The 5,000-nt window shown below is 52.7% G+C and overlaps 1 non-coding gene across 1 annotated transcript in view; it reads right to left on the bottom strand.

Annotated features, from left to right (window-relative positions):
• Positions 1–1,490, bottom strand: part of LOC124742996 — a 1,909-nt gene extending 419 nt beyond the window's left edge. Inside the window, exon 1 of the ribosomal RNA XR_007010334.1 lies at positions 1–1,490. This exon is cut by the window's left edge and continues 419 nt beyond it. This is a non-coding gene — a ribosomal RNA (small subunit ribosomal RNA).
• Between the last annotated feature and the right edge of the window lie 3,510 nt (positions 1,491–5,000).

Below are 5,000 nucleotides of genomic sequence, written 5' to 3'. Positions count from 1 at the left end.
AAGAAGAAAAGTAATCGCTGACAGCACGAAGGATGTCACGCGACTAGTTAGCAGGCTAGAGTCTCGTTCGTTATCGGAATTAACCAGACAAATCGCTCCACCAACTAAGAACGGCCATGCACCACCACCCACCGAATCAAGAAAGAGCTATCAATCTGTCAATCCTTCCGGTGTCCGGGCCTGGTGAGGTTTCCCGTGTTGAGTCAAATTAAGCCGCAGGCTCCACTCCTGGTGGTGCCCTTCCGTCAATTCCTTTAAGTTTCAGCTTTGCAACCATACTTCCCCCGGAACCCAAAAGCTTTGGTTTCCCGGAGGCTGCCCGCCGAGTCATCGGAGGAACTGCGGCGGATCGCTGGCTGGCATCGTTTATGGTTAGAACTAGGGCGGTATCTGATCGCCTTCGAACCTCTAACTTTCGTTCTTGATTAATGAAAACATACTTGGCAAATGCTTTCGCTTCTGTTCGTCTTGCGACGATCCAAGAATTTCACCTCTAACGTCGCAATACGAATGCCCCCGCCTGTCCCTATTAATCATTACCTCGGGTTCCGAAAACCAACAAAATAGAACCGAGGTCCTATTCCATTATTCCATGCACACAGTATTCAGGCGGGCTTGCCTGCTTTAAGCACTCTAATTTGTTCAAAGTAAACGTGCCGGCCCACCGAGACACTCAATAAAGAGCACCCTGGTAGGATTTCAACGGGGTCCGCCTCGGGACGCACGAGCACGCACGGGGCGGTCGGACGCCTTCGGCTCGCCCCACCGGCAGGACGTCCCACGATACATGCCAGTTAAACACCGACGGGCGGTGAACCAACAGCGTGGGACACAAATCCAACTACGAGCTTTTTAACCGCAACAACTTTAATATACGCTATTGGAGCTGGAATTACCGCGGCTGCTGGCACCAGACTTGCCCTCCAATAGATACTCGTTAAAGGATTTAAAGTGTACTCATTCCGATTACGGGGCCTCGGATGAGTCCCGTATCGTTATTTTTCGTCACTACCTCCCCGTGCCGGGAGTGGGTAATTTGCGCGCCTGCTGCCTTCCTTGGATGTGGTAGCCGTTTCTCAGGCTCCCTCTCCGGAATCGAACCCTGATTCCCCGTTACCCGTTACAACCATGGTAGGCGCAGAACCTACCATCGACAGTTGATAAGGCAGACATTTGAAAGATGCGTCGCCGGTACGAGGACCGTGCGATCAGCCCAAAGTTATTCAGAGTCACCAAGGCAAACGGACCGGACGAGCCGACCGATTGGTTTTGATCTAATAAAAGCGTCCCTTCCATCTCTGGTCGGGACTCTGTTTGCATGTATTAGCTCTAGAATTACCACAGTTATCCAAGTAACGTGGGTACGATCTAAGGAACCATAACTGATTTAATGAGCCATTCGCGGTTTCACCTTAATGCGGCTTGTACTGAGACATGCATGGCTTAATCTTTGAGACAAGCATATGACTACTGGCAGGATCAACCAGGGAGCTGCGTCAACTAGAGCTGAGCAGCCGGCCGCCCGGGAGTGTGTCCCGGGGGCCCGCGCGAACACGCAAGCGTCCGCTCAATCATTCTGCAAACAGGAGGAGGCTGAGCTCCCCTGCACAATACACCTCGAAACCCTCTCAGGTCCCGGCGGCGCGCAGCGCCGTCCCAAGTACTTGGTCGGGTTCGAGAGAGGCGCAATCGCCCGGAGTTAGGCGAGTAGACGCTTTCGGTGCGACCACCCGTGCTCCCAACTGAGCTTGCCGCTGCCGACAGAGGCCCGGGAGCGTGCTGTCGTGGCATTGCCGGCGGGAGACAACACGCGCCACCTACGGTGACCGGCAGCTCCAACGCCAGCGCCACAGAAGGACAAAAGCCCCACTTGGGTGCCGAAGCGAACTCTCCCAGCACAGCGCACGCGCCAACACATCCGCACAGCTGCGATACAAACCACCAGCGAGAACCGCTGGGGCGACCGAGCAGCAGACGGCGTCGCGGCGCCGAGCGCCGGGCGGCAGCGCATCCTCAACGCACACAGTCCTCAATCGGACCAGCACACTGAAGATGTCCACCGCGCTTCGCACCGGGCCCGCGAGGACCTACTTTGGCCGCACGGCGCCGCGCGCAGGGTGCGCCGGCGCGCAGCTGCGACGCCTGCCGCGTCCGTCGGCCGGCGCGCCTGCCACTGGCCGCCCCCACCAGCCGGCTGTAGCGCGTGCGCCCACGCACCGCGCGGCCAGCACGCCGGGAGGCGCCCCCTCACCGGCCGGGGACGGTCCCACCCAGCCACCGCCGCGTATCGCTTCACACCCAGATGCCGTTCAGTTTCGTCGGCATGGTGGGTATCGCTGGAACAACCGGTTAGTACCTCAACCTATCGTCGCCATCACCGATTCACCCCTAGCGAGAACAACCGCACCACAACAGGTTACCATTTGTTCATTTGCGTAACTTCACCAGAAAACGCAGGCGTCCATCGCCATTTGCAACTTCCACGATTATTGCATGCCTGTGTCAGGTGTCACGCCACACTACGTCTGCCCACATACACGCAACAAAATGTGCACGCCTAGACAATACGTGGAAGGTGGCCCCCGTACGTATGCGATGTCCATTGCTCGAACGACTGTCAACCGGCCTCTGTAGCATGTCGCAGATATGGAACGCGGTGCACCATGCCATCACGGTGTGTGAGGAGAGACGACTAGGTCCGAATACATCAACAGACAGCTCATGCTGATCGCCATCCACGGCGTCCGTTCCTCCCACACGTCTCTATGGCGTACCACACTGCAATCCAGCTCTCATAGGGAGACGACACGTAGCTGCGTGCACAATATTTGCACTGTATGGTCCGCCGTTTTTGGGCGCAGTCGTTGTACGGTCACACATGTGCCACGATGTATCATTCAGTACATAAGGACGAATGTGCAGTACAGATTGTGGTTTACGCGTACGACATTAGCGGACAGTTGACACAGGCCGCACCACAACGTAGCCTGAGTACGTCGCATGCGGAGGGCATTGAACATGCAAAGTTCTCACCAACCAGCTTGCGAAGGCAGGGGGCAAGGTGGGGACGTGGGGAGGGGCGGCATGTACGTCCTGCTGCCATCCACATTACAGTGTACAGCAGGAGCATGTGGAAAGTGAGCAAGACTTGCAAGGTGTTTAACATGAAGCGATACACAGGGGAGCGGGGAGTGCGAGTAGCGAACTATATTGCGAGGGTTGCGGGTGGGCAACACTACACTAATTGAACGAGTCGTATAACAATTACAGAGCAGGTTTAGGCGACAACGTGGGTTACGTTAGGCGACAACGTGGGTTAGGTTAAGGCACGACGTGGGTTAGGTTAAGGCACGACATGGGTTAGGTTAAGGCACAACATGGGTTAGGTTAAGGCACAACATGGGTTAGGTTAAGGCACAACATGGGTTAGGTTAAGGCACAACATGGGTTAGGTTAAGGCACAACATGGGTTAGGTTAAGGCACAACATGGGTTAGGTTAAGGCACAACATGGGTTAGGTTAAGGCACAACATGGGTTAGGTTAAGGCACAACATGGGTTAGGTTAAGGCACAACATGGGTTAGGTTAAGGCACAACATGGGTTAGGTTAAGGCACAACATGGGTTAGGTTAAGGCACAACATGGGTTAGGTTAAGGCACAACATGGGTTAGGTTAAGGCACAACATGGGTTAGGTTAAGGCACAACATGGGTTAGGTTAAGGCACAACATGGGTTAGGTTAAGGCACAACATGGGTTAGGTTAAGGCACAACATGGGTTAGGTTAAGGCACAACATGGGTTAGGTTAAGGCACAACATGGGTTAGGTTAAGGCACAACATGGGTTAGGTTAAGGCACAACATGGGTTAGGTTAAGGCACAACATGGGTTAGGTTAAGGCACAACATGGGTTAGGTTAAGGCACAACATGGGTTAGGTTAAGGCACAACATGGGTTAGGTTAAGGCACAACATGGGTTAGGTTAAGGCACAACATGGGTTAGGTTAAGGCACAACATGGGTTAGGTTAAGGCACAACATGGGTTAGGTTAAGGCACAACATGGGTTAGGTTAAGGCACAACATGGGTTAGGTTAAGGCACAACATGGGTTAGGTTAAGGCACAACATGGGTTAGGTTAAGGCACAACATGGGTTAGGTTAAGGCACAACATGGGTTAGGTTAAGGCACAACATGGGTTAGGTTAAGGCACAACATGGGTTAGGTTAAGGCACAACATGGGTTAGGTTAAGGCACAACATGGGTTAGGTTAAGGCACAACATGGGTTAGGTTAAGGCACAACATAGGTTAGGTTAAGGCACAACATAGGTTAGGTTAAGGCACAACATAGGTTAGGTTAAGGCACAACATAGGTTAGGTTAAGGCACAACATAGGTTAGGTTAAGGCACAACATAGGTTAGGTTAAGGCACAACATAGGTTAGGTTAAGGCACAACATAGGTTAGGTTAAGGCACAACATAGGTTAGGTTAAGGCACAACATAGGTTAGGTTAAGGTACAACATAGGTTAGGTTAAGGTACAACATAGGTTAGGTTAAGGTACAACATAGGTTAGGTTAAGGTACAACATAGGTTAGGTTAAGGTACAACATAGGTTAGGTTAGGTTAGGTTACACGTTGTTGTAAGGAAAGGTGTAGGGGGGGGCGGGGGCGGCAGGTTCGTTGATAGTGATTATAGTAAGTGAATGCTTGTGACATGATCAGATTTGTCACGTCAGGATGCACCTTTGGCTTATTAGAGGCGGCGCTCCAATTCTATGCTTGTGTCAGACCTGTGTCTTTGACTCATGTCATTGTTTGTGCGCTGTGACAGGAGGTACTATTGTGATGTTGGGTGCACCGTTGTATAGGACATGTGTGGGTGTTGGTGCCTGATCTGCGCAATGGTGGATGTCGAAAGGGTGGGATATTGTATTTTCCGCATGGACCTCCTGGTCTGGTTGTGATAGTGTGGATTGTGTAATGTGGCGGAGAGGATGCA

This window comes from Schistocerca piceifrons, unplaced genomic scaffold, assembly GCF_021461385.2.
Source record: "Schistocerca piceifrons isolate TAMUIC-IGC-003096 unplaced genomic scaffold, iqSchPice1.1 HiC_scaffold_2404, whole genome shotgun sequence".
Classification (NCBI taxonomy): Eukaryota; Metazoa; Arthropoda; class Insecta; order Orthoptera; family Acrididae; genus Schistocerca; species Schistocerca piceifrons.
This window is presented reverse-complemented; position numbering and strand designations above follow the sequence as displayed.